Genomic DNA, 21,000 nt, shown 5'->3' with positions numbered 1-21,000 from the left:
CTTCTCTTTTGGGTGGGGAGCAACAGGTTTGCTGCTGACAACTCTTTCTGCATTAGTTAGTTTCAATCACCCTTTTCTGTGTTCTTTGGGTTCAATTTCCCAAAGACCTAACATGGCAGGCAGAGCTCGGAAGGCAGACCCTTGAGATTCCCTTCCCCGAGTTATTCAGTCAAATAGTACTCCTGGTACTACTGTGAAGGGCCTCGGCAGATGGAATGATCATCAGCTGATCTCAAATGAGAGCACTCACCCTGGATGGCTTGGGGCACAATGGAAACACAAGAGCAACAGCAAGGGGCAGAAGACCAGAGCTGCAGCGGGAGGGAGGAGACAGGGGGTGAGAAGGCACTCTCAGAGAGAGCCACCAAGGGGTGAAAGGAGTCCACCTGCCATTGGGGGCTCTGAGGGGGCCATGAGTCAGGGAGTTTGGACCATCTCTGGAAACAGGGACCTCAGTTCTGCAGCTTCGTGGAACTATATTTTGCCAACAACCTGAAGGAGTGTGGGAGTAGATACATCCCCCAAGCACCCAGAAAAGAGCGTGGCCTTGCCAACGCCTTGATTTCACCCTCATGAAAGTCGAAGTTGAGTGCCAGCTGTGCCTTTTGAGTGTTGAAGGGGGCAGACTATGCCATCCCAAAATGTGCCACTTTGGCGTGTGGATTCTTTTGAGCTGAAGTCAGTCAAGACCTAGCCGACTCAAGAAAAGCTTTTACCTCTCTCTTAATTACTTAGAAGAACTTAGATGGGGGCCTGGCCCAGAAAGAGAGCTATTACCAGAGATAACTTTTTATCTGAAAGAGCAATTTGCTTGGCAGGGCACACATCTAATTACCAAACGTCTGCTCTTTGTACAGTCCTGCAAATTACCCTCCTCCCTTTTGCAGCCAGGCCCCTATCCCGTTCTTGAGCTCAGGGTGCCAAATTAGCCTCAACTGTGCAACTTGCCCTTGAGTCTCACGCCTTTGGAGCTCCTTTATGTATGAAATAAAGTTTGTTTTTCTTCTGTTAATCTGTCCTATGTCAGCTTAATTAGTAGACCAGCCAATGAACCTAGAAGGGAAGAAAGGGAAAATTTCCCACCTCTACCGTGTACACACTGTTTCCAAATGTCTCACATCTTTATGCAGCCCTCCAATTGTGATATGAAGGTTGTAGCTTGCCACACGGATTCAAGCACTTGTCACCATTTGTTTTATTGTGGCTCCTTAGGACATGTTGATAACCTTCTGTTAATTTTACTTGCACCCCTTGCCGTTGTAGTAACAGTCTATTTTATGTACTGGAGGTTTGGTGGAAACTTGTTTCCATTCTTCAGTTTAGCAAACACTTACTGGGGTTAAGCATCTGGTGTTTTGCTGGGCCGCATGGCTATAGAGAGGAGCAGTCATGTTCTCGTGGACTCATGGAGGGGCACAACAGCAAGTGGCCAAGAGCAACGGCCTGGTTAGGTCCCAGCTGTGCCATTCCCTAGCCCGGTATCGTGTCACTGTGTCCTCTCGGTGGGTGTACTGATGGCTGCGCCCAAGGGTTAGAGTCTGTGATATTGTGATTTATAACAAATATTTATTTGGTCTCATCCATTTCCTGGTACAGAGCTCCTAAAACTCTTGAAATTTCATAAATGAGAAGAGTACTAAATGTGTCTTTTGTTAGGTTACTAAGGTGACTTTTGGAAGCACCTAGGGATGGGAGCTGGTTGCCAAGGGAACCAACCTTGTAATTAGAGGTTTGGAACTTTCAGTGCCATGCCCCTGACCTCCGGGGAGGGGAGAGGGGCTAGAGATTGAGTTCAATCACCGATAGCCAATTATTTAATCAGTTGTGTCTATGTAATAAAGCCACCACAAACCCCCTGAAAGACAGGATTCAAAAAGCTTCGGGATGAGTGAACACAAGGAGATTTGGGGAAAGTGGTGCATTCGGAGGACATGGAAACTCCACACCCTTTCCCCAGACCTTGCTCTGTGCATCTCTTCCATCTGGCTGTCCCTGATTTATATCCTTTTATATTAAACTGGTAATCTAGTAAGTGTAATGTTTCTTTGAGTTCAGCGAGCCATTCCAGTGAAATAATCAAACCTCAGGAGGGGGGTCATGGGAACCTCTGATTTATAGCCCGTGGGTCAGAAGCACAGGTGGCAACCTGGACTTGTGATTGGCATCCAAGATGGGGCAGTCTAAGCAGTCTTACAGGACTGAGCCCCCAACCTATGGAATCTGATGCTATCTCCAGGTAGATAGTGTCAGAATTGAGTTAAATTGTAGGACACCCAGGAGAATTGCTTGGGGGTGGGGAAAACTCCACATGTCAAAATTGGGAGCAGAATCAGAGAATCATGTATATGCATCACTCGGAACAGCAGTGCCAGGTGAGTATGCTTGTGGCTACTGTCATCATTAAGTCACTAGCCAGTCAGCTCAGATGGGTTTTGGCATTGTGCTGATGACACCAGGGACACCACCTATAGGTCCATTGGGCAGGTAGGTAAAGAAGCTGAAGGTAGGAGATGCCAACCTCATCTGGCCGAGAACTGAGGAAGAGCCAGAGCTGGTTCTCACCATCCTCAAAGCCACGGATGAGAGCAGAAGAATTAACACCAACACAAACATGAATTCTTTTTAAAACACATAGTGTTCGGGGCACCTAGCTGGCTCAGTTGGTAGAGCTTATGACTCTTGATCTCAGGGTCATGCATTCAAGCCCCACATTGGACACGTAGCCTACCTTAAAAAAAATTAAAAATAAATTAAATAAATAAATAAAAATAAAAAGAAGGGGGGGGTAGTGCCTGGCTAGCTGAGTTAGAAAAGCATGCAACTCTTGACTTCAGGATCTTGAGAGTTCAAGCCCCATGTTGGGTGTAGAAAGTACTTAAATAAATAAATTGTAATTTTTTAAAAAAAGATTTTATTTATTTGAGAGAGAGAGAGCGTGAGAGAGAGCATGAGCGGTGGGGAGGTGCAGAGGAAGAGGGAGAAGCTGACTCCCTGCAGAGCAGGGAGCCCAATGCGGGACTTGATCCCAGGACGCAGGGATCATGACCAGAGCCGAAGGCAGACACTTAAATGACTGAGCCATTTAAGTGTCTGAGACTTAGCCAGGCACCCTAAATAAATAAATTTTTTAAAAAAATTTTAATTCTTTAAAAAAAACACATAGTGTTTGCCTTGTGGACTGGGAGGTGGCAGGGACCTCTAGGTGGGGTCATACCTAGCGATGCCTGTACAGTTCCCCCAGGTTCCCTGAGCTCATCTCGGGAGTCCTATAGAGCAAGAGTCAAGGTTGGCCTGAATAACAAGCCACATTATGTCACTGCACCTTTCTGCCCCTTAAAGTAGGAACATTCCTCTGCCTTCTGCATCCAGAGCTTGCCCAGCTGCTAGGCTCAGCTCATGTTCTGTTTCTTCTATGACCTTGCCTGACTTCTCATGGCACCATGGGAAACCCCAAACACTAACTCCTCAAGTCTGTTGCTTAGCTCATCAGAGCATAGCATCACCCTAGCTGAGGGGTGTCAGAAGGCTCTGGACCCAGTCTCACCTTCCATCAATCCCTCCCTCCCCATCTCTGCTCCTGGGTAGACTGTGGACTCCATCAAATAGAGAAGCTTTTTGACTTTTCTGTTTGGAGGTGCTTCCCACACTAGCACAGGATGTTTGGGAAGGGAGAAACACCTCCACCGTGGAAAGGACAACGTGTCTCTGGCATTTGCTTTGGACCGGAGGGCTTTGGGCTGGACAGTCTAGATAACCTTCACCCTGAAAATAGCCCTGCAGAGCAAGGGCGCTGGGGGAGCCACATCCCTCCACCGTGCAGGGGAACGGCTGTCATCGCCCATCCCTTCCCCAGAAGCAGCCGTCCCCGCTTGGCTCCCCAGTATATCCTGTCAGGTGGCCCCCTGCCCAGGCCTCTGAAACAGTTGGCTGGTGAACCCATGGTGTAAGCTAAGCCAACTGCCCACGGACAGCTTCCAAGCAAAGTTTGTTTTTGATTTTTATGCTTATGTTTTTAAGCCCCAAAAGACTACTGGTTCTGGGAAGGACTGGGTCACTGTGTGACCTTGGGTTGGCCCTTTGCAGCGTCTGTGACTCCAGGTTGTAACTCAGCTTCCTTGGATCACAGCGTTCTCCTCACCTCGTTGGCGTGCAGTGCCCAGCGCCCTCTTCTCTGGAGGGATGCGGTGAGGGCATGGTCCACGCTAAAGGAGAGGAACCCTACTCCCTGACACTCTGCTCAAGGTGCCAGGCTGCCCAATGCAGCCACAGCTGCTGGCCAAGGGGTAGTGGGCAGGACCGGGCTGGCCGGGGTACCAAGAAGGCAAGGCAGGGTTGTTGGCCAGTAGCCCCCTCCTACTGATTTCCCTGTCGCTTTTGTTTTTATCTGTTTTATTATAAAGAAAACAGTTGCATTTGAAAACGAAAGTTCAAACTGTAAAGAAAAAAGTCAAACTTGCCCTGTCTCACTCCAGTCCCCTCCCTGAAGGCCACCTCCCTTCACCAGTTCTGGTTCCAGTTCTTACCTCCATAACTCTAACAGGTACACCCATGTCTTGATTTCTCAGCTGTAAACAGTTTCTCTTGGCTGTGATCTATGAAAAATGTGAAATGAACACGTTTACATGACCTCTGCTTGTTATTACTTTTCATTCTTCAAATGCAGTACTTCTAAAATGTCCACTGAGTGCCTGCCTAAAATACAGACCCACAGGTCCCTGGGGAAAATTATTTGAATGTGTGATGGGACCTAGGAATATGCATTTATCATCATCATCTCTAGTTAATTCTTATGTACATTACAGTTTGAGAACCATCATCCTAATACCTACCTTTATAACTAAATACATCTCTTATCAGATGGGATGCTTTTGTCTATCAGAAACCCAACTAAGGAGTGACATCAGCAAAAATGGTGAAGTAAGGAACTCCACATTCCACCCCACCATAAAGCAATGAAAACATGGGCAGAAAATTTCAGGATCAACTTTTTTTTGGAATTCAGAACATTAACCAAAGGCTTGCAGCAACCTAGGAAAAACTTATTCCAGAAAAATGACTGATGGAATGAATAAGTCACAGGGATGAAAGGTACAGCATAGGGAATACAGTCAATGGTATTGTAATAGCATTGTCTGGTGACACATGGTAGCTGCGCTTGTGGTGAGCATAACATAACATATAGAGTGGTTGAATCACTATGTTGTACACCTGACACTAATGTAACATTCTGTGTTAACCATACTTCAGTGAGAAGCACCTGGGTGGCTCAGTCAGTTAGGCATCTGCCTTCGGCTCAGGTCATGATCCCAGGGTCCTGGGATCGAGCCCCGCATCGGGCTCCCTGCTCCGCGGGAAGCCTGCTTCTCTCTCTCCCCCACTCCCCCTGCTTGTGTTCCCTCTCTCGCTGTGTCTCTCTCTGTCAAATAAATAAATAAAATCTTAAAAAAAAAGGAAATGTAAAGTGTTATATATCAAAAAGAAAAAAGGCTGATTCTTACTAAAAAATCCAGACTGAACTCTCCCCAAATTTGGGGAATTTTAGTTAATAATAAAAAAATGCCTAACAAAGAAAAGCCCAGGGTCAGATGATTCCACCAGTGAATTCTATCAAACGTTTAAAGAAAAATTAACACCAATCCAAAATACAGAAGAGAGGGAGCACTTCCCAACTCATTCTATGAAGTGGTGTTACCCTGACACCAAAGACAAAGACATCACAAGAAAAATACAGATTGGTACGTCTTATGAATATAGATGCAAAAATCCTCAACAGAATACTAGCAAACTGAATCCAACAACATATTAAAAGAGATTATACACCACAACCAAGTGGGATTTATCCCAGCAATTCAAATTTGGTTTAACATAGAAAAATCAGTCAATACAATATACCAAGTGGGGGGAAACACATGATCATCTCACTAGGCACAGAAAAAAACATTTGACAAAGCCAAACACCCTTTCATGAAAAAAAAACATGCAACAAACCGGGACAAGAAGGGAACATTTCAATATGATAAAGGGCATCTATGAAAAACCCAGAGATAACATTATATTTAATGGTGAAAGACTGAACACTTTCTCCCTAAGATCAGGATTGAGACAAGGATGTCCACTCTCACTGCTTCTATAACATTGTACTGGGGGTTGTAGGCAGGGCAATTAGACAAGAAAAAGAAATAAAGGCATACAGATTGGAAAGGAAGAGGTAAACTATATTTCAGATGACATAATCTTGTATATAGAACATCCTAAGAAGCTACCAAAACAACAACAACAACAACAACAACAACAAAAAACACCTCAAAAAACTATTAGAACTAATAAATGAGTTCAGTAAAGTTGCAGGATATAAGATCAATATACAAAATCAGTTACACTTTTAAACACTAGCAATGAGCAATCTGAAAATGAAATTAAGAAAGCAGGTCCATGGATGCCTGGGTGACTCACTCAGTTGAGCGTCTGCCTTCAGCTCAGGTCATGATCCCAGGGTCCTGGGATGGAGTCCTGCATCAGGCTCCCTGCTCAGTGGGAAGCCTGCTTCTCCCTCAGCCTGTCGCTCCCCCTGCTTGTGTGCTCTCTCTCTCTTTCTCTGACAAATAAATAAATAAAATCTTTAAAAAAAAAAAAAGAAAATTCCATTTACAATAGTGCCAAAAAGAATAAAACTACTTAGGAATGAATTTAACCAAAGAAGTGCAAGGATTGTATACTGGAAACTATAAAATGTTGTTGAAAGAAAATGGAAAGATCTGTGTTCGTAGACTAGAAGAAAATATCAAGATGGCAGTACTCTCCAAATTGATCTTTAGATTCAGTGCACTCCTATCCAAACTCTGCCTTAAAAAAAAAAAATAGGCTGATTCTAAAATTCATTTGGAATTACAAGGGATACAGAAGAGCCCAAACAGTCTTGAACAATGTTAGAAGACTCATGCTTTGTGATTCCAAAACTTAATACAAAACTACAGTAATCAAGAATGTGTGGTACTGGCATTTAGACATATAGACCAAAGGAATAGAATTGAAAGTACAAAAATAGATCCATACATTTATGGTCAATTGATTTTTGACAAAGCTTGCAATGGGGAAAGAAGAGTCTTTTTAACAAATGATGCTGGAACAACTGGATTATCCACATACCAAAGAATGAACTTGGACCCTTACCTCATACCATATTATGCAAATTAACTAAAGATGGACTACATACCTAAATGTAAGAGCTAAAACCAAAAAACTCTTGGATGAAAACTTAGGTGAAAATCTGCATAACCTTAGATTAGACAACAGCTCCTTAGATATGACACCAAAAACATAATCAAAGCAATCCAAGAAAAAAATACACAAATTGCACTTCACCAAAATTAAAAACTTTTGTGCACCAAAGGGCATTGTCAGGGGCACCTGGCTGGCTCTGTCAGTGGAGCATGCAACTCTTGATCTCAGGGTTGTGAGTTTGAGCCCTAAGCTGGGTGTAGAGATTACTTAAAAAATTTTTTTTCTAATCATTAAAAAAAAAAAGGGGCATTATCAAAAAAAGTGAAAAGACAACTCACAAAATGGGAAAAAATATTTGTAAATCCTATATCTGGTAAATATTGAGTATACAGAATATATAAAATACTCTTACAACTCAGCAAAAAAAGACAACTCAATTTTAAAATGGGCAACGAATTTGAACTGACAGTTCTCCGAAGAAGATATACATATGGCCAATAAGCACATGAAAAGATGCCCAATGGGGCACCTGGGTGGCTCAGTCATTAAGTGTCTGCCTTGGGCTCAGGTCAGGATCCCAGGGTCCTGGGATTGAGCCCTGCATGGGGCTCCCTGCTCAGCGGGAAGCCTGCTTCTCCCTCTCTCACTCCCCCTGCTTGTGTTCCTTCTCTTGCTGTGTCTCTCTCTGACAAATAAATAAATGAATAAATCTTAAAAAAAAAAAAGATGCTCAATGTCATTGGTCATCAGGGAAATGCAAATCAAAGCCATGAGACACCACTTCACACCCACCTGACTGGGTTTAATAAAAAAGTAATGACAATAACAAGAGTTGGTGAGCATGTGAAGAAATTGGAACCCTTATACATAGCTGGTGAGAGTGCCAAATGGTGCAGGTGCTATGGAGAAGTTTAGCAGTTCCTTAAAAAGTTAAACATATAATTACTGTATGGCCCAGCAATTTCTCATCTAGTTATTTGAGAGAAATGAAAACAGATGTCCACACAAAAAAACTTGTACATAAATGTTCATAGTTGCTTTATTCATAATAGCTAAAAAGTGTAAATAAACCAAATGTTCATCAACTGATAAATGGATAACAAAATGCGGTATAGTAGTCCTCCATAATCTGCGGTTTTTCTTTTCTTTTCAGTTACCATGGTCACTTGCAGTCTGGAAACAATAGTGTCAGGTCAGTAGTTGCCTAACGTTACATCGCAACACCTACATCATTCACTACACTTCATCTCCGTCACATAGGCATTTTATCATCTTACATCATCACAAGAAGAGAAAAGGTGAGTATAGTCTAATGAGATATTTGGAGAGAGAGACCACATTCACATAACCTTTATTATAGTATATTGTTATAATTGTTATGTTATTAGTTACTGTTGTTAATCTCTTGTTGCACCTCATTTATAAATTAAACTCTATCACAGGTATGTATGCATAGGAAAAAACATAGAATATGTAGAATTTGGTATTTTCTACCATTTCGGGCATCCACAGGGGGTCTGGGAACATATCCCCCAAGAAGAAGGGAGAACTGTATATCCATATGGTGGACTATTTTTCAGCCATAAAAAGAGATCAAGTACTGACAGGCTACAATGTGGATGAACCTAGAAAACACGATGCTAAGTGTAAGAAGAGGGACACAAAAGGCCACATATTATATGATACCACTTATATGAAATGTCCAGAACCAGCAAATTCATAGAGACTGAAAGTAGAATAGTGGTTGCCAGGGCTTTACCATATTTCATGTTGTCAAGGATTCCAATGTTTGCCTTTGTTCTCTCATTAGCTGGCTTCTATCAGAGACTTCCAGATCAGCTCTACAGTCACTGTGGTGGCTGGCATGGGTTTCCCTCGTGGTCATGCTGCTCTGCCGCTCCCAAGGGCTTGCACCCTGTGTGGGAGGGTGGCTGGGGTGCAGGGGTCCTGTCCCAGGCCAGGCTGTTCTAGAAGATGCGTGGTGGGAGTGCTGGTGGGGGCTATGCCCCACATCATCCAACCCGGAGAGTATTACTTTCTTTAAAAAACAAAAAACATGCTTTTTTTTTTAATTATTGTGAAAGATAACATTCAACATAGACAAACAGCTTCACAAATTATTATAAAGTGAACATTCATGTAGTCACTCCTCAGCCATCACCTCAGGGTCTCCATATGTCCTTCCACTCACCTTTCCCTAGAAGTAAAGGCTATCCTCACTTTCATGGTAATCATTTCTTTTTTCCTTATAGTTTCACGAAGTGTATATGTATTCCTATACAATATTGTTTAATTCTGCCTGCTTTTAAACTTTATAGAAATAAAATCTGGTTATCTATCCCTGCAGAGCAAATACCCCAAACTGCAGGGGCCTGAAATAAGGATAATTCTATTATTCTCTCTCAAGAGCTTGTGCTGGTTGGGCTCAGGGTGGGTGATTCCTTTTTTTTTTTTTTTTTAAAGATTTTATTTATTTATTTGAGAGAGAGAATGAGATAGAGAGAGCATGAGAGGGGGGAGGGTCAGAGGGAGAAGCAGATTCCCTGCCGAGCAGGGAGCCCGATGCGGGACTCGATCCCGGGACTCCAGGATCATGACCTGAGCCGAAGGCAGTCGCTTAACCAACTGAGCCACCCAGGCGCCCCAAGGGTGGGTGATTCCTGCTCAAGGCCTTGCGTATGGTCATGGAGGTGAGGGGCACCTTTGGAACCCCTTGAAGGAGCTGCTGAAGGGGACTGGGAGGAAGCTGTATCACCCTTTAGGACCTAGCCTGGAAGTCACACAGCATCATTCTTGTTGTGGCCTTCCCAGATCCTACGGGAAGAAACATAGAGCCCCATCAACAACCTGTAAGAAGATCATGTGCATAGTGGCATATTGCAATAGCCAAAAGATGTCCAGTATGGTCTATCTATACACTGGAATATTATTCAGCTATAAAGAGGAAGGGAATCCTGACACGTGCTACAACATGGATGAACCTTGAGGACATTATGCTAAGTGAACCAAGCCAGTCACAAAAGGCCAAATACTGTCTAATTCCATGTATATGAGGGACCTGGAGTAGTCAAATTCATAGAGATGGAAGGTAGAGTGGTGGTTGCCAGGGGCCAGGGGAGGGAATGGGGAGTTATTGTTTAATAGGTATAGAGTTCCGGTTTGAGAAGATGAAAAGGTCTGGAAATGGATGGTGGTGATGGTTGCACAATGTGAATGTACTTAACTTTGCTGAAATGCACACCCCAAAATTTAAGATGGTAAATTTTATGTGTATTTTACCACAATTTTTAAAAAATTAACTTAAATTTTAAAAAGAAGAGAATGTATGATAAACAATATCTTTGGCTATCTCTGCATTTATGGCATCTTTGGAAAATACAATCTGCCACCACATCATACAACTGACAGTTTGGAGTCTTGTATCTCTTTCTCAACGTTGAGTCAGTAAAATCCCCACAAGTTTTGTGTTGCTAAGTTTTCGGGGCTACGTACTGTTCCCCCATGTGGATATGCCACCATATTTATCCCTTCTGTGGATGGACATCTGGGGGCACTCCAGCTTGGGGCTAATACAACAATGCTGCTATGGATATTCCTGCCCCTGTACCCCAGTGCACATGGGCACTTGTTTCTCTGCTCATGGATAGATGCTCATTCAACTTTTTGAGATAACAGCCAACTATTTTCTGAAGTGGTTGTACCAACTCGCACCCCCATCAAGTGTGTGAGAGAACCTGTTTCTTCACCTCCTCCCTGACACCCTGAGCGTGCCAGGAGACATTTAACTGACCCCACTTGTTTGTTTTTTCCTGGAAAAGCCTGCTTTTCTCCCCCCCCCCCTTGCCAGCTGCTCAGGGGCAGGCTGACATTTGCAGAGGTGCATCTCTGCTTCCTACCAGGCCGTGGCCCCCCTGGGGGAGGCCCTCCCAGGACAAAGTGGCTCCCTGGAAGCTGCAGCCCTCTCTCCTGGTTCGTGGCTCCTGGTCTGCACACAGGGTTCATACTTACCTCCATTGCAGTGTATCCCTCCATCTGATCCTAACTCCTTCCTCTCTTCCAAAAATTCTTCAAAGTCTCTCAAAATTTCTGGTCCACTGATGAAATTTTAAATTATTTTCCATATTGCCATGGGTTTGTTTATTAACTCTCAGTATAGTTACTGTTGTGCACAAGTGGGAGGGAGGAGGTCCGTGGGTGGGTTCTGTCTGCTGTCTTGAACCCCGTCCTCAGCCCAGGGTCTCTGACTCACTCTTGCCTCTCAGGCCCCGAGGTTGTGAGCCCTGAGAGCCCAGCATGCATGGCAGATGGTCCCTGCCTGCTGGGAATAAGAGGCCTGCTGAGTTTGTGTCCACCCAGCTGAAAGACTACATTTCACCTTTCCTGGCAGCTAGGTGTGGCCATGTGACTATTGTGGAATGGAAGCTTCTGGAAAGGTGGAACCTCGATATTGCTCCCTTGAGCTTTCCTCCAGGCACCACCCAGGCCGAGCCCAGCCATACTGGTTCTTCCATTGTTCTACCGCTGTTTCCCCCAGCCCACCCCACTGGTACTTCTTACTTTTCTGTCCCAGGGTCTCCCCTTTCCCAGAAAGCCTGTTACCATCTTCACCCTTCACCCTGGTGAACTCCTACTCAGTCCTCTAAACCCATGTAAAGGGCAGCTTTTCTCTACAACCTCCCAGCCTCTCAGGGAGGAGGCTGGTCTCCTCTGCCTAGTGCTTCTCTACCCACTGTTGCTCAGTCTATGCGATCTGGAATGAGAGCCAGAGAAGTCACAGTCCCAGGCAGCATCCTCACATTGTGGATGTTCAGCCAGCATGTGCTGCAGGGGGCAGGCCCAGCCGAGGTCAATCATAAGACCGGGCACCCTCAGCTCTGCCTCCTTGGTGAGAGTGTGAAGAGAAGGGGGTGTCTGCAGGGGACAAACAAGGGCAGATAAGGGGTGAGTCTGCATGCTCCAGGCCCTGCAAGACTCCCTGGGCATGCAGGCAAGCGGGCAGGCTGGGAGGCACCACATCCTCTCAATCCTGGGAAGGCGGCGGGCTGGGAGGGTGTCCCCATGTCCTTGGCATGGCCAGCCTGGATGTCCAGTTCTGACTCACTCCTTGTTTGGGCAAAATGCTGGCCTGGGTGCCAAGTCCTGAGAGCTTGACAAAGGCTAGGGGAGTAACAAGATAGGATCTGAGGGCCAGCTCCTGGGAACAGTGTGGGTACCCGGCCTGTGATCACAGCTGCTTCCTGCCCTGGCTCTCCGTCTGGTGAGCTGGGTGCGGCCACCGTCTGAGGCGGTGGGGGATCCCCTCCCAGCCCTCCGGTGGGCCCTGCACACCAGTCCTGAGTGTATGAAACAATCACAGGGCAGCGGGGACAATAGCATGAGAGCTGGCAGCAGGTAACAGTGTTAAAGTATTCTAAGGTTTTGGTGTTGGTGGGAGGAGAGCAGAGATATTAATGCTAGAGGTTATCCACTTTAGAAGGTGACTGCTGAAATAGGCAAGGAAGGTATCATGTGCAAACAAGTAAAGGCGAAAAAATAAGAAAAAGACAAAAACAATCCAAAAGAAGACAGAAAGGAGGAGTAGAGAGGGGGATCTGGACATAAGTTGTTACAAATAAATCCAAATATACCTGTAATTTAAAAAAAATGTAAAGGGACCTACTGTTCCAGATACAGGAAATGATTGCCGACATTATATGAAAAACAACCCAGCTTTCTGCAATTACAGGAGACCCTCCTGAAACATAAACACACTATTGAAGGTCATGGGAGAGAAAGATACACCATGCACAGACTAACCAAGAGTGAACTTGTGAGCTACGTCAGTATCAGAGGAAATGCCATTTAAGGCAGCAAAGCCCAAAGTTGATTTGTTGGAAATACAAATAAAAAGCCAAGCTCTGGTAATATTAACAAGAAAAAGAGAAAGCGCAAATAATAATAATAATAATAATAATAATAATAATAATAATAAACCCAGTCAGTAGGAAAGAAAAGGAGACTTAACCATAAATGCTCCAGCAAGTCAACAGAAATACAAGGAGCTATTTGTCAAGTATATGGGAACAAATTTGAAAACAGATGAACTGGGTAATTTCTCGGAAAAATACAGTTTTCCAGAATGGAAATCCAAAAGAAATAAAAAACCTGAACTGTCTTACAATTAATGAAATGTAATCACTAATTTAAAAACTACCCCTCCTCCCTAAATGTTTCAATAGCTTTACATGAAAATTCTAACTTTCAAGAAACAGATCATTTCAATCTTATACAAACTATTTCAGAGAACAGAAAAATAGGAAATATTCTCACCTCATTTTTACAAGGTAAATATAACCTTAATATACAATGTTAGCAAGAATAGGACAAGGAAAAAATTAATGGTAAATCTCACTCATGAAAACTGATGCAAACTGAATCTAATGATGTATCAAAAAGATAAATCATTGTGGCCAAGTTGGGTTATCCTCAAAATGCAAGATTGGTATAAAACTACCTAATGTAAGGACCCCTGGGTGGCTCAGTCACTTAAGTGTCTGCCTTCGGCTCAGGTCATGATCCCAGAGTCCTGGGATCAAGACCCGCATCAGGCTCCTTGCTCAGTGAAGAGCCTGCTTCTCCCTCTCACTCTGCCTATTTGTGCTCTCTCTCTGTCAAATAAATAAATACAGTCTTTTAAAAAAATCACCACATTAACAGAATAAAGGAGAAAAACCACAGTAGCATGTCAATATTTGTAAAACTGTTCAATGAAATTAAATTCATTCATAATAAAAAATTTTTAAAAGAATGAAAATAAGAATAGAAGCTAATAGGGGCGCCTGGGTGGCTCAGTTGGTTAAGCGACTGCCTTCGGCTCAGGTCATGATCCTGGAGTCCCGGGATCGAGTCCCGCATCGGGCTCCCTGCTTGGCAGGGAGTCTGCTTCTCCCTCTGACCCTCCTCCTTCTCATGCTCTCTGTCTCTCATTCTCTCTCTCTCAAATAAATAAATAAAATCTTTAAAAAAAAAAAAAGAATAGAAGCTAATAAAGGACACCTCCTAAGAAACTATAGCAGAAAACATAGCAATGACAGCATTCTCTGCAAGGCCAGAAACCTGACTTGATGCCCACAATGAAGACCTCTTTTTTTTTTTAGAGGCAGGGAGGGGCAGTAGGATAAAGAGAGAAAATCTTAAGCAGGCTCCATGCTGGGCACAAGACACGTGCCTCGATCTCACAACCTTGAGATCATGACATGAGCTGAAATCAAGAGTTGGGCACTTAACCAACTGAGACACCCCGTTGCCCCCACAATGAAGACTTCTATATGATGAGCTATTGGACATCCTAACCAGTGCAGTAATGCAAGATAAGGAAATAAAAGAGACTGGATTTAGAAAGAAAAACACGGAAAAGAAAAGAAAATCCAAAGACATCTGTAAGTAAGTTATTGGAATTAAATAAGTTTGCTAGATTTGAAACAAAATTCTTTCGCATTTCTATATACTGGCAAAAATCTCTTAGAAAATACAATTTTAAAAAGATACAATCTAAAACAGCAGCAAAAATATTAAAAAATCCAGGAATGAGCGCACCTGGGTGGCTCAGTGGGTTAAGCGACCAACTCTTGATTTCGGCTCAGGTCATGATCTCAGGGTTGTGGGATCGAGCCCCATGTCAGGCTTGTGCTCAGCACAGAGTCTGCTTGTCCCCGTCCCTCCGCTCCTCCCCCCACTCAGACCTTCTCTCTCTCTCTCTCAAATAAATATATAAAAATCTTTAAAAAATAATAAAGAATCCAGGAATGAATCTAATTAAAAAGAAAAAAAAGTGTAGCCCTAAAATGTAGGCACTTCTTATGGGCCATTACTGTCTAAGTACTTTAATCCATGAGCTGGTTTAATCCTCACCAAATCCCAAAAGGAAGCTGTCCTTATCTTTCCACCTTGTGGCTGAGTGAACTGGTATACCCACCTAGCACTGGGTCACCTAGTGGGAGGATTTAGGTGCAGACAGCCCAGCCACAGAACCTGGGCTCTAGCCATTGGGCTTCCCTGCCTCCTGTTGGTATTCATTGCTTCAGTGTACACATGGTACACATGGATGCTAGGAAAGTTAACAGAAGAGACAAAATTAAAGAAAATAAAATGAACTCACCACTGTTACCTTGTTCACATATATTCCCTCTGGCCTCCATTCCGGTTCATTCCCATATGGTGTGGGTCAATCCAACTCTGGGGCCCACAGCCCCTCCTCAGAGCCCAGGCAGCCTTTACCCTAAATTCTCTCAAGTCTGATCATTGTACAATGAGACTCTGGCCAATGGGATAAGACTTTTTCTTTGGCTTTGTGTTCCTTTAAGTAAACAAATTCAAAATCAGAGATTTTCTCCACTTTGCTACTAGAAGACATCCTCAAAGATGCTTCCCAGGCCAGGCTGCTTGCTGTGGCATTCGCCCTTGCCAGTGACCCCCAGCTACCTGGTATCTTTTGGCAGAGAAAGAGAGCTCTCCCCCTGGCTTCTTCCCTTTGATGGTGCTGTGAATGTGCTAGGTGTTGTCAGAGGGCCTCCCATTAGCTCCAGGGAAGTGAGCCCACCTTGGCTCTCTTCTGTTCCTATGTTGGGGGTTGGGAGACACCAGATGTGTGTCACCTTCTCCTAGTGGGTGGGGGACTTACAGTTCCCTACCATTATGTTGCTCTTTCAGTTCTGGAGCCCCAAACCAGTTCACTTACCTCTTACCACCTTTCAGAGTTCTCTCCCTGCTGAGCGTGGAGCCTGACATGGAGCTCAATCTCACCACCCTGAAATCATGACCTGAGCCGAAGCCAAGAGTGGGGCGCTCAACTGACTGAATCATCCAGGTCCCTATTTTGGTTGTTTTAATAAATGTAATGATATCTCATCCTTAAATATGTAATGATCATGCCATTCTTTTTTTTTTTTTTTAAAGATTTTATTTATTTATATGACAGAGACAGCGAGAACAGGAACACAAGCAGGGGGAGCAGGAGAGGGAGAAGCAGGCTCCCCGCGGAGCAGGGAGCCCGATGTGGGACTCGATCCCAGGACCCTGGGATCATGACCTGAGCCGAAGGCAGACGCTTAACGACTGAGCCACCCAGGCGCCCTGATCATGCCATTCTTAAAATCTTAATTTTAATTTCTCTAATGGATAGTGATTTGAACATCTTTTCATTTGCTCACTTGCCATCTTTTTGGTGAAAGGTTTCTGCGTGGTTTTGTCCCATTTCTAATTGGATTGCTTGTTTTTTTGATGCTGAATTTTGAGAGTTCTTCCACATTGTGGATATTTGTCTTTTGTTGAATATGTGGAATGCGAATATTTTCTCCCAGCATGTAGCTTGTTTTTTCAGTCTTTTAAAAGTGTCTCACAAAGAAAAAATTAATTTTGGTAAAGTTAATTGATCATTTCTCCACTTATGAGCATGCTTTTGGTATCATGGCTATCTGTCAAAGATTTTCTCCTGAGTTATCTTCTAAAAGTTCTTTAGTTTTACATTTTACAATTAAAACAGGATTCATTCTGAGATTTTTTTTTAATGGTATGAGGTTTATATTGAGGGTTCTTTTTCCCTATTGATATCCAATTGCTTTAGCATATTGTTAAAAAGATTATCCTTTGGGGCGCCTGGGTGGCTCAGTTGTTAAGCGTCTGCCTTCGGCTCAGGTCGTGGTCCCAGGGTCCTGGGATCAAGTCCCACATCGGGCTCCCTGCTCGGCGGGAAGCCTGCTTCTCCCTCTCCCACTCCCCCTGCTTGTGTTCCCTCTCTTGCTGTGTCTCTCTCTCTGTCAAATAAATAAATAAAATCTTAAAAAAAAAAAGATTATTCTTCCTCCATTGAGTTGCTTTTTATTTTATTGTGGTAAAATTTACATCACATAAAACTTACCATTTTAACAATTTTTACAGCTCAGTAGTATTAGGTACATTCATATTCCTGCACAACCATCACCACCATCCATCTCCAGAACTTTTCATCTTCCCAAACTGAAACTCTGTCCCCATTAAACAACAACTCCCCATTACCTCCTCCTCCACCCCCTGGCAACCACCGAAACTTTCTGTCTCTATGAATTTGACTATTCTAGATACCTCATGTTAATGGAATCATACAATATTCTTCCTTGCGTGTCTGGCTTAGTTCACTTAGCATAATGTCCTCAAATTTCATCCATTTTGTAGCATGTGTCAGAATTTCCTTCCTTTTTAAAAACTGAATAATACTCCATTATATGGATATACAACTTTTGTTTGTTTATCCATTCATCCATTGGTGGACATTTGGGTTGTTTCCACCTTTTGGCTATTGTGAATAACACTGCTATGAATATTAGTGTACAAATATCTGTTCGAGTTTCTGCTTTCCATTCTTTTGAATTACTTTTGCATGCTTGTCAAAAATCAGTTGACTGTACTTACTTGTGTGAGGCTATTTCTGGGTTCTCTATTCTATTCCATTGAACAATGTCTCTGTCTGCTAATAAGCAATATATTATCATCTATATAAGTCTTGAAATGAAATGGAGTGATTCTTACCACTTTATTCTTATTTTTCAGAATTGTTTTAGCTATTTTAATTTCTTTTCCTTTTTAAGTGTTAGAACAATCTTGTCTATATCCATAAGAAATCTTGCTGAGATTTTGAAGGGAATTGCATTATAAACATCTTTATCACATACTCTTCCAATCCATGAACATAGAATGCCTCTCCATTTATTTAGATCTTTGATTCTTTTCATCAGTGCTTTGCAGTTTCCAGAATACAACTTTTGTACATATTTTATTAGATTTACATCTAGGTATTTCCGTTTTTGAGAGTAAATGATGTTGTATTTTTAATTTTGGTTTTCATGGGTTCATTGTTAGCATATAGATATGGAAATTGATTTTTGTACTTTGATCTTGAATCTTTGTATCTTGCTGAATTCATTTATTTGTTCTAAGGCCTTTTAAAAAAGATTCCATGAAATTACTATATTGACAATTATGTCAAGAGCAAAAAGGGACAGTTTTTTCCCCAGCTTTATTGAGAGATGATTGACATATAACACTGTATGTAGAAGTTTAAAGTGTGTAACATAATGATTTGATACAAATATTGCAAAATGATTACCACAATAAGTTGCCTTAACACATCCATGCCTCACATAGTCACAATTTTTTTCTTGTGTTGAGAACTTTTAAGACCTACTCTCTTAGCAACTTTCAAACACACAAAACAATACTTGTTAACCTTAGTCACCATGCTGTACATTACATCCTCAGAACCTATTTAACTTACAGCTGGATAAGGATAATTTTAGTTCTTCCTTTCTGATCTGTATCTCTTCTATTTTTTTCTTGCCTTTCGAACTTCCAGCACTATATTCAACAAGAGTGGTAAAAGCAGAATTCTTGCATTGTCTCTGGTCTTTGTAGTAAGTTTTGAAATCAGCTTGGAGTCCTTCAACTTCGTTCTTTTTTCAAGATCATTCTGGCTATTCTGAATGCTTTGCATTTCACTATGAATTTTAGGGTCTACTCGTCAATTTCTGCCATCTGGGATTTTGTTGAATCTGTACATCAATTTGGGGAGCATTGCCATCTTAACAATAGTAAGTGTTGTGATCTATGAACATGAAATATCTTTCCATTTATTTAGGTCTTCTTTAATTTATTTCAACAATGTTTGTAGTTTTCAGAGTGTAAGTTTTTCACTTATTTTGTCAAATTACTAATTATTTTATTTGTTTAAGTATTTTTTCTTTTCAATACTATTGCAAATGGAATCATTTTCTTAATTTCCATATTGTTCATTGCTAGTGTGTAGAAACACAATTGTTTTTGTATTTTAATCTTGTGTCCTGTATCCTTGATAAACTTGTTTGTTAATTCTAATAATTTTTTAGTGGCTTCTTTGGGATTTCCTATATACAATACCATGTCATCTACAAATAGTGATAGTTTTACTTCTTCCTTTCCAATCTTGGCCTTCTAATTTTTACTTGCCTTATTGCCTATTTTGAAATCCCCAGTACAATATTAGATAGAAGTTGTGAGAACAAACATCTTTGTCTTCTTCCTGACCCCAGGGGGGAAAGTGTTCATTCTTTCATCATTGATATGATGTTAGCTGTGGGTTTTTCATAGATGCCCTTTATCAGTGGGAGGAGGAGCCCTCTCATTCCTAGCTTGCTGTGTGTTTTTATCAAGAAAGGATATTAGATTTGTTAAATGCTTTTACTGTGTCTATTGAGATGATCATATTGTTTTTGTCTTGATTCTATTGATATGATGTACTACATTAATTGATTTTCAGATGTTAAACCCATTTTACATTTTATTTACATTTCTGGAATAAATCCCATTTGGAGTTGGTCGTGTTGTGTGTGTGTATATATATATATAGAGAGAGAGAGAGTCTCTCTCTATATATAGTCTCTATATATATAGTCTATATATAGATATATATAACTGGATTTAGTTTTGACTTTGGAGCAGGGCAATGCTGGCTTCATAGAGTGAGTTAGGAAGTGTTCCCACCTCTTCTGTTTTTTGGTAAAGTTTGAAGTTGATTGGTGTTAGTTCTTTAAATATTTGGTAGAATTTACTAGTGAGTCCATCTGGTCCTCTACTTCTCATTGTTGGCAGTTTTTGGTTTGTTTGTTTTTTCCTAACTCAATCTCTTGTTACAGATTTATTCAGATTTCCTATTTCTTCTTGAGTCAGGTTTGGTAGTTTGTGTTTCTAGGAATCAGTCCATTTCACCTGGTTATCTACTTTGTTGGCAGACAATTGTTCATAGTATTCCCTTATAATCAGTTTTTATTTCTGTAAGGTCATTCATTAGTGGTATCTCATCTTTCATTCCTGATTTTAGTAATTTGAGTCTTCTCCCTTTTTGTAGGCCAGTTTAACTAAACTTTTGTTAATTTTGTTGACTTCAAAGAATCAACTTTTGCTTTCATTTAATTTTGAGGGTTTTGTTTGTTTGTTTGTTTTTTCTTTTTTATGGCCCAGAATATGGTCTGTCTAGGCATAGGTTCTCTGGGCACTTGAAAAGAATGTGTATTCTGCCTCGTTGGGTAGTGCTATTATGAATGTTCTTCTATCTTCCTGATTTTCTGTCCAGTTGTTCTATCAATTGTTGAGAGAGGAGTATTGAAGCTTCAACTATAATTGTCAGTTTGTCTATTTCTCCACTCAGTTTTATCAGTTTCACATTATTTTCCAGCTCTTTTGTTTGGTGCATATGCATTTGTGGTTGCTATGTCTTCTTGATGGATTGACCCTTTTTATGACTAGGTAATGTTTTCCTTTGTGCCTAGTAATTTTCTTAGGAAGTCTACTTTATCTGACATTAATACAGCTACTCTGCTTAGTACATCTTAGTATTAGTACATCTTTTTCTATCCTTTTGCTTTCAACCTATGCATGGCATTGTATTTGAAGTGAGTTAATTTTAAATAGCATATATTTAGGTTATATATTTTGTCTACTCTACCAATCCCTGTTGTTTAATTGTATTTAGACCATATATATCTAAAGTAAAGTAATTACTGATCTGGTAAAGCTTAAGTTTGCCACTTGATTTTTGTTTCTGTTTGCACACTCTCTCTTTTTGTTTCTCTGTTTATTGTTCCTGCCTTCCTGTGGCTTACTTAAACATCTTTTAGAATTCCATTTTGAACAAAATCTTGCCATTTGCAACAACGTGGATGGAACTAGAGGGTATTATGCTAAGCGAAATAAGTCAGTCAGAGAAAGACATGTATCATATGATCTCACTGATAT

This window comes from Leptonychotes weddellii, chromosome 13 (genome assembly GCF_054177405.1).
Source record: "Leptonychotes weddellii isolate Sample4059 chromosome 13, ASM5417740v2, whole genome shotgun sequence".
NCBI classification, from domain to species: domain Eukaryota; kingdom Metazoa; phylum Chordata; class Mammalia; order Carnivora; family Phocidae; genus Leptonychotes; species Leptonychotes weddellii.
The sequence above is the reverse complement of the archived record's forward strand: the minus strand, read 5'-3'. Positions refer to the sequence as shown.